The sequence below is a fragment of the Macrobrachium nipponense genome, chromosome 19, assembly GCF_015104395.2.
Source record: "Macrobrachium nipponense isolate FS-2020 chromosome 19, ASM1510439v2, whole genome shotgun sequence".
Classification (NCBI taxonomy): Eukaryota; Metazoa; Arthropoda; class Malacostraca; order Decapoda; family Palaemonidae; genus Macrobrachium; species Macrobrachium nipponense.
Genome location: NC_061088.1, coordinates 29,362,290 through 29,372,078, shown reverse-complemented (window position 1 = coordinate 29,372,078; position 9,789 = coordinate 29,362,290). Strand labels below are relative to the sequence as shown.

The following is a 9,789-nucleotide window of genomic DNA, read 5'->3' as shown; positions in this document are numbered from 1 at the left end:
GGGGTGGTGTTAGGCAGAAGATAAAGAACCTTGATAAAAGAATACTCTGCTAGGATATCTTCCTCGAGGCCAGGAGGGTGAGCAGGGGCATTGTCCAACACCAGCAGACATTTCAAAGGGAGGCGCTTCTCTTCCAAGAATTTCTTCACTGTCAGTCCGAAAGAGATTTACCCACTTGGTGAACAAAACTCTCGATACCCAGGCCTTCGCATTACCCCTCAACATCACTGGAAGCTTCTCCTTAAGCGCTATGTGGGCCTTGAAGGCTCGAGGAGTCTGAATGATAGACAAATAGAGGCTTCACCTTGCAATCCCCACTGACGTTTGAACAAAGTGCGAGCGTAAGCCTGTCTTTCATAGGCTTATGCCCGGGTAGCTTCTTCTCTTCCTCCGTGATGTATGTCCGACGAGGCATTTTTTTCCAAAAAAGGCCAGTCTCATCACAGTTGAAGACTTGTTGAGAACTGTAGCCTTCGTTGATCATCATTTCGTTGAATGGCTTCAGCCACTTTCGTTCTGAGCTGGCAGCCTCCCCATGCCACACCACCGAATGGATGCCAGTCCGTTTCCGGAATTTTTCAAACCACCCAAGAGAAGCCCTGAAGTCTGGGGTTGGCGTCGATGTCCCTTCTCCTCCGCCGTCTTTGGCCTGGGCAATCAAACCGCCGAAAATAGCGCTGGCCTTGTGGCAGATTGCAGTTTCGGTAATTGTATTGCCAGCAATTTCTTTGTCTTTTATCTATACAAGAAGAAGCCTCTCCATCTCATCGTGCACGTGGCTCCTCTTGTTGGACAAAATAGTCACGCCCTTGGAAGGTGCAGCTGCTTTGATGGCTTCCCTCTGCTTAAGTATGGTGCCTAGCGTCAACGGATTTCAGCCATATTCCTTAGTAATCACACTCAACCGCATGCCAGCCTCATACTTCTTAATAATCTCCATCTTTGTCTCCATAGAAAGCATCCTCTTCTTTCCATGAACTTCAGCAACTTTCTTGGGTTCTCACACAACACGATAAAGTACAAAAGGGAAATCACTAACATGAATTTATGTTAACAAACGAAATTGTATATGAAGGAACGAATTCCGCGTGCTTATGATAACGATGCTGCTACCAAGTGGCCGAAGAACGCCTTTACGTAGAGCACGATGGGAGAGATGCTCACCAATAGGAGAGCAGGATCTTACGGCAGTGACTAGCATCAGGAACCAATTAATTATATTTCTATATATTATATATATATATCTATATATATAATTATATATATATATATATATATATATAAATTTGTAAATTTCAAGTTCCATTTCATCATTCATTATACAATATAATCAACATTTAAAGTTTTTGCTTACCTTTTAATATATGGATAGGTATGAGGTAAACTGAAAGTCAAATTTGTATAATTCTATATTTATTGTAATTATGTAACATAAGTTTGTATTTTTCCAGTTACTCATACTGATTCCTACAGTAATGTCATTACTTTATGGCTGTTCTGCACTAATCTCTCTCTCTCTCTCTCTCACACACACACACATAAAACAAAACTTCAGCAACACTACAATAGGACACATGTTTAGATTTGCTTGTTCCGAAATGACGGATGAAAAGAGAAGCTAAGCATTGTTAAAGAAGCATGACAGATGGATAAAAGAAAACGTGGAATGAATAAATGAATGAGAGAGTGAAACGGAGAGATAAAGAGCAAAAGGAGTCATGGGTCAGTATTAAGGCATCAGGCAGTAACCCTTTGATGTTACCATCTACATCAAGTGATTATCAGACTCAAACATTTTTACCATATACTTCAACTGATAATAAATAAAAAAATTACTTTAAATCTGGGAAAAAAAAAGCCTTTGGTGCATCTGCTGAACTACGTCATCTGGTTACTTACTGAAGAAATTTATAAAAGATAGGCAAGCAGTTAACACTTTTGCTGAGGAAATGAAAAGTGAAGAATTGTGAAGATAGATGCTGCTTCAAAGACTGTAAATCTTCGTTGAATAACAAATTCTTCTCAAGATTCATCATCAGAATCTTCAGCAAACAACCCATCAGTATACCAGCTGGGAAGCAGGTTTATGTGGTCTTTGTCACTTAATTTCGTACAGTATATATGACCTCTCGCTTCACGAACAAACCTAAATGTAGTTCCAGGTTCTCTGTGTACTCTTTCCTTCACAAAGTTGAGAAACTTGACCAGGAAATTGAAGCACACATTAGGATCCCACTCTCCCTGTTGAAACAAAAAGTGAAAGGGAATGATAATTGTAAACAAAAAGTGAAAGGGAATGATAATTGTGGAACACTTTTGAGTAGGTAAAATCATAAAAAAATATTTTGAGTTTAATATTTTGGTTCAGAAATTCACACAGCAAATGTATCATTCTGCTAAAAGATTATTTCTTTAATGTTAAAAGGTCACAGATTCTTACTTCGCCTAACACTGGAAGATCTTCCGTTTCCAGATGCTCCAATGTGTGAACAATTCCATCATCATTCCGATAACCAACAATAATACGGGGAATACCAGCCAGTTGATTTTCAACCCACAGTTGGTTCAACTTGAATCTGGTTGAAAGAAGAGAAGTCATAAAATTATGAAGAATGGAACAGTTTTGATGGGCTCTGCCTTATTTTTTTTTTTTTTTTTTTTTCATTGTATGGTATTTTTACGTTGCATGGAACCAATGGTTATTCAGCAACGGGACCAACGGCCTTACGTGACTTTGCTGATCAGGATGTTGCTTGTTCAACCAATATTATTGAATTACCCAAGAGTGAACTTATCACAGGCAACAGAACAAATTGGAAAATATCTTTGAATGAATATGAAATGGCTGGTAATAATATATTTTGACAAAAGTGATTTGAGGCAGAGATTAGTAGCACAGGGATTCAAATATAATTCACGAACATCACAAGAACGTGTGTATGGGAGGGGGGGGGGGGGAGGTGAAGGTGAAGTTCCCACACCCAGCATAAGGGTGAAATTTGTAATGCTTCCCAGGAGTAGTTAATCCTCAGAAATATTTCCCATCTGTGTGAGGTCCTTCATAGAGTTGTATCTCATTATAGTTCCCTTGGGAGTATTCTGACTTTCATGTCATTAACATAAAATTGGGACTCCTAGATGATGAATGACCAGTCAAACATCTCCAAAAGGATGATAAATGACCTGCTAAACACCTTCTCCAAAGGAACTGACACAGCTTAACTTGAAGTTCCAGTACCAGCCTCCATGGTCAGTTCCTCACTCAACTCTTGGCCCATTAGCGACCCAAGTGCCTTAGGCGCGGTCCTGTCAGTTTTGACGTTTGTTACCTGCTGTCTTTCTTCGAACACAAGCAACTGCCCCTTCTAAAACTCAATACTAGCGGTAATTGTTGTTTTCAGGATCCATGTCTCCGATACGGAAGGACAAAGGCTGCAGTGCTATCACTCCCCTGGGAAATCTGAATCACAGCAGGAAGCTGCCAGCTAAGACATTGGCACCGGTGCCAACCCCAGCTTTTTTTTCTTTTTTTTTGTGGGGGGGGGGGGGGGGGGTGAAACTCCAAACTCCAATCCCCTTCCTTCAGAGTATACATACCCCTGCAATGTCTTTACCTTCACAGTGCAGTACCGGTCAAGATGCTAAGGATGACCCATGATGGCTGATCCAAGGTTAAGTCTAGGAACATTTTGGCATACAGTCCGAACTTCACGACCAACCACAACTTGCGCTTGCAACCGCACTCTGCTCGAGTCCTGGACACGACCAGCTTTCGTTTCTCCCTCCACCTACAGTCTCGCATCCTACAAGAAGTCCGCACTCTCACAGTGCCACTCAAGATTCAGGTCACTATCTTGATCTCCCTGCCTGCTACGCTCCAGACCTCAGCCTACCCTAACCATGCCCGTGAGAGGCCTGCTTTGTCCCAGAGAGTGACAGAAGCCTGCCAATGCTCTTTCGGGTTATCATCTGGCTAGTAGCACACCTCTACCATCACAAGTCTAGCCCCTCCTACCTGCTGTCATATTACTTGGCTACTCAAGTGGAAGAATCTAGTTCAACCACACCTTATGGTGAAGCACCACAGCCAACTGATGTTCCTCAGGCCCTCAAATCTCTGCAACAGTCACTCTAAGGAGGTAAGGCAAGAAAAACGCAGTAGGTTGTCAGTATTCACCTCTTTTCCCTTGCGCTCTTACCTTCTTTGCTGTGAAATTTCCAGATTCCCAATTTCCAAAAATCCTTGAATTCCATTTTATTAGTGCCTCATGTAATGGTGTGCTTTCTTGCTTGATATATGCTTTTGCCCCTTGAAAAATAACAAGACGAGTAATTTTGCCCAGATAATATATCAGTGTAATATTGTTGCTATACATATATGCATTGCACAGTCCCGAACTCATGTCATGACTGTATGTCTTGCACACCCCTTGCTGGTCCTATGTTGTGTGCCCGGTTACGCAGTCTCCAGCAGAGCAAACTCTAGTCTTAACGGCCAGGAAAATCCTGGGGTGCCATACCTGCAATTGCCAAAGTGATAAACATTTGCTGAAGTATTTTACCGATGTCCCTTGTGCTAATTTAAGCTTATTGAGTTCATAATCCTTTGTGTACTAATTTTAGTTGTAGTACTGTTTACTTGCTAATCGGCACTAGTGTTTGTTTGCTTTGTGATTTTAATGTAAACCTTTAAGTGTCATGGAGACTGCTAGTGTTCCTTGTAAATTTCACTCTTCTGATACCCGTACTGAGAGTTATAATGCTTAATTATTCATCTGAGTATATTTAAAACCCTTATCTCTAATGCATTTTATTATAAGACTACTCAAGTAGGGTTCACATTCCTCTTTCTGTTTATATCTACCAGTCCGCCCAGTCAGATCATGTTAAGCTGTAAGCATTTGTTGCCTTTGAAGGTGTTGTTTTACGGAGGAGTGGCCTCCCTGGGTTGGTGGCATAAAACAATATATGCATATGTATATAATATATATTATATATAGTGTGTGTATTTTTAGGTATTGGAAAGAGGAGCCTCAGCATTCAGGAAGTAAGAAAGCACATATGTATGCAACTAAGTGAGGGGCATGGTTAGTGGGAAGGGGGGGATTAGTTTAGTTGTCTTTACAGTGGTTTCACTAACGAGTCAGCAGTTTAAGTGTGAAGTGATCATTGTTCTCCCTTTTCTTGGAAGTTAATCCCTCATGTGGAAAAATTATTAATGTCAGAATATATTTGTTTACTTATGTAATATTAATAATGATGCAGTAGACATTAAATAACATCAAGCTGGAGAGCAATAACCCAACATAAAAGTAAAATCATTTATAACAATCAGCAGCACAGCATGCGTCAAGGGCAATGTTGACAAGATAATTATGTCATTTGAGGACCTGTCAGTCTCCACATAATTACGTCTGAAAATGAGAGGGTACATAAAAGGTAGGGCAACTATGATGTCCGCTTTTATAACTAAAAGCAGTGCAGTGTAAAATAAAACATAAACATTAAAACATACACATTATTTATTATACTAATGCAAGATGGAAAAAAATCTATTTTCATTGGAAATGAAAGGTATGTACACCCTTGATTATACATCTTGTGATGCCACAACAGTAATCATAAATCCTTCATACAATTATGATCAAGTATCAGAAAGTAAAGGTTATCTCTTTCAAACAATTAATATTTGGAAAATTACTAGTCTTGATTGAAAATCCTTCAAAAAAAAATTATAAGATCTTAATATTTTGTTAAAATGATATTTACTATTAAATACAAGAGGAAAGGCCACTATAAAACAATACACACATTTATTTCATGTTCAAATCCTTACCTCTTATGGTTTTTCATCCTTTTGGCCTCTGTTAATTCTCTGCAACATTTAACCAGAACAAAGGCTTCCATATCTTTGAAATCTTCCTCAAAGCGTTCAGGGTCAACACAGTCTACTTCTGGGGCATAAAGAAGGGAAATCTTGCCTATTTGACTCTTCAGCACCACGCGGTATTCCTCATTGGCATCTACTCCTTTCTCAGGGTCACCTGAAATATTCATAAAACAATATATTATTGAACTGTCCAAACTGTGTGGGTTTTGGTGAAAGAGCGCACACAAACTTGTAACTAGCTGCATTAAGAATGGACAGTAATAAAATCCATACAAGTTAACTTTCTTTTTTATGCTGTTTTGTCTAATTAAGACTACACAAAGGAGAAGGCATTCCCTTGAAAGCACAAAAGGAATCACTAGTCTTCAAAAAGCAGGATATCAAAATGGCTATATTTGTTTACCGCACACTCTTCAGTTTATATACAGTATGCTTATTACAGTGGTCAGCAGTACCTTGAACATTCACCAAAAGGATTCCCTTTTATATACTTCAAGCAAGTATGTAATTCATTCTTGGCTGACCTTGCACATTTTTTTTCTTATAATCTTATTCCTACATAATTCTTCATATTTGTATTTGACATTTGTTTTTTTTTATCCTGTGGTTTTTGCATTTTTCTTCAGGTTACTTAAATATTCAATTATGTTGGTTTTATCTTTCCTTGCTGCTACTACTCTAATTCACTGCAAGTACATCACTCATTTGCCTTTGAATGATCACTATTCATGTTCTTAGTGTAGTGGTAAATTTGGACTCATTTTAATGGTAAATTTGGACTCATTTTAATAAGCTAAATTTCACATTAAAAAGTTCATGCATTTCGTCATTACTCATGTTAAGTGACAGTTTTATTGGGTTAGTTCCATAACCTGATTTAACTTTACTATTAACTTTATTAAGCTATACTTGGGGCAGGCTTAATTTCCCTTACTTTGGTTTTTCAATAATGCTTGGCAAACCATTATTATTATAATGAGCTTCTGTGGTTTTTTTCACTGTGAGTATCCTAATCATTATATTGTAATTTATTATGGATAGCATTACCTTAATTAATTTTAATAGTTGGATATTTTGCATATGTTGTGTCTTATGTATCCGAGTGCTCCTACCCACCAACACAGTAAATCTGAATGAATGAAATTTAGGATTTCAAGCCAAGCGGTGGGGAACTTATGGCCATTCAGTGCTTAAGAGTGAAAAGAAGGGTTGGAATGGATGGACAGCTAGTAAAAGAGTTCCAGAAAATAAGAGAGTGAGATTAAGTATGATCTAAAGATGGTGATAGGACAAAACCCCAGAGTTGCAATAAAAAGTTGGAAAAGGTGAAGGCATATAACCCCTCTATGGGGCTTAAATATAGTGTCTGAATTTATGAAGATTTTCATAAGACTAATCTGAAGCTTTGAAGTTTTTAAAAATAGTTTTAGTCACAGCATTATATACTCTTTCAGTGTTAGGATCATTGAGACATTCCCGATTTTTATGACTATATTCTTAAGCTCTGAAGTTTTTAAAAATGGTTTTAGTAACAGCATTATACACTCTTTCAAAGTTGGGATCATCGAGACATTCCCATTTCAGGAGCCACTATACTTTGAAGGGCATCATTGACACATTAATGAAGATGTAGTAAAACAGTTTCCCTCCAACAGTCTCCTTTAATGTACCATTCGTTGATTTTGATTCAATTTATGAAAATCTGGCTTTAGTCAAGCGCACTGGGGCATTTTCAGCCATTCAGTGTCTAAGACTGAAAAGAGTGATTTTGTATATGTTGCTTACCAAGTACTAATTACATAGCTAATGACTGCTCAGGTGCAAATGGGTGCTCGGATGCCAACTAAAGTTCCTCCAGTGCTGAACATTGTGGCACAGGCGGCCGCTTAGACACTAAATGTCTGTCTGTAGAATGTTCATTCACTGATTCACCTACTGGTGTTACATCACGCTTACGCCTAAAAGATTCCTTCACTAACCACTTGACCTTTGTCTGAATGTTCACTTGAAAAACTTTCTGGGCTGTCCCAAAAACTGCATTAAGGAATAGCCTCTGTCACTTTCTTACATGGCACCTGAAAGGTGCGTGATACTTCTGTTGCTGACCTTTTTAATTGTCTAAACTTGCCATTGGTGCCTCTGTTCCGAACTTGAATCCTCTGAACTACCCAAAAGTCGGTGTGCTTCTGGAATACGCCGTTCCATTGGCTATCCTTTGCCACCTGGGAGCTTACGACAGGTGCAACTGAAGAGCTGACTACCTAGGGGCAGACCCTACTGACCTCCCTTGGGCTTCCAGTGCAGCTTCTCTGGTGCAGGGGAGTATGCTAGGGACCTTTGCTTAGGAGAATCGGCAGGCCGAGTAGCCAGTTCCTCCACTATCACTTCACTTTCGCTCTCAAGACTTTTATCTTGCAAAAAAGATTTCATAGAAGCCACAATCTGAGGTACTGTGTACACGTCAAATTTCCTTTCAAGAATGGAAATGGCATTGGGTTTGTCTGCTAAAAATTTTGGAATTTGCATAGTGAATCTTTTGTTTTTTATGTAGGTGAACAGGCCACTTTCAGGAAAGAGAGGAACAACTGAGCAGAGAAAAACAATTTGTTTCTGCTGGCTTTCGGCGACAGTCGTGGGCAGTAGCAATGTTTTAAATGAAGTACTATTTTGTTTTGGTAGCCTTTTGGCAATTTAGATACTATACAACTGATTTCTTATTACGACAATTTGCCTGATAGTGACGATCCACAATAAAGACAGCTTTTTGGCCTGTTGGTTTTCAGTATGTCTGACAAAATTTTTATAAGTACTATTTGCTATTGCAGTGCAGGCTGCAATACTAGACTAACTTCAGCGAAGTATGATTTGCACATTAAGTGTAAATCTTGCAGGGGACAAGTATGTTCACCTAGTTCATCTTATGAGTGTAAGGATTGCGAAATGAAAGATTGGAAATTGTTAAATTCTCACCTGAATAAGCTAGAGGAAGACAGAAAGAAAAAAGCGACACCTAGGGACAAAAGTTTAGCTAGCCAGAAATCTGTTAAATCTTCTGTTGAATTGCCAGTAGTCCCTCTCTCTGCTTTATCCCCCTTTAATAGTCTTGATCCTGGACACAGCTCCCGCACTCCGAACCCAACGCCACTTGCATTCTTGAAAGGAAATTAGACATGTTGGTGAACACAGTAGCTCAGATTGCAGCTTCTGTGAAATCTTTTATACAAGATAAAAGTCTTGCAAGTGAAAGTAAGTGATAGCGGAGGGGCTGGCTACTCAACCCGCCGACTCTCCTAGGCAAAGGTCCCTAGCATACTCCCCAACACCTGGGAGAAGCTATGCCAAAAGGCCAAAGGAGGTCAGTGAGGTCTTCCCCTAGGTAGTCAGCCCCTCACTCGCACGTCGTAAGTTCACAAGTAGCAACAGATAGCCAATGGAAAGGCGAATTCCAGGAAGCACACCGCCTTTTGGCTAGTTCAGAGAATTCAAGTCTGGAACAGAGGCGCCAGTGGTGCAACAGTGGCAAGTTATACCATTAAAAAGGTCAGCAACATTAGTGTATGCACCTCTCGGGTGCCATGTAAAAAGTGAAAGAGGCTATTCCCTCATGCAGTTTTTGGGACAGCCCAAAAAATTTTTCAAATGAACGTTCAGACGAACGTCAAGTGTTAGTGAAGAATTCTTCTAGACGTAAACGTGATGTAACACCAGTAGGAGAATAAGTTAATGAACGTTCTACATATCTAATTGTCCAAGTGCCCGCTGGTGTTACACTGCTCGGCAATGGAGGAACTCTTGTTGGCACCAAAGCACCCATTTGTACCTGAGCAGCCAATTTACTCCTGAGCGCCCATTTGCACCTGAGCAGTCTTTTGCTCATAAGCGCCCACTTGCACCTAAGC

The 9,789-nt window shown here is 39.6% G+C and overlaps 1 pseudogene; it reads right to left on the bottom strand.

Annotated features, from left to right (window-relative positions):
* Window positions 1-1,396: 1,396 nt before the first annotated feature.
* The window catches only part of LOC135215493 (decapping and exoribonuclease protein-like), a 72,918-nt pseudogene continuing 64,525 nt past the window's right edge, over window positions 1,397-9,789 (bottom strand).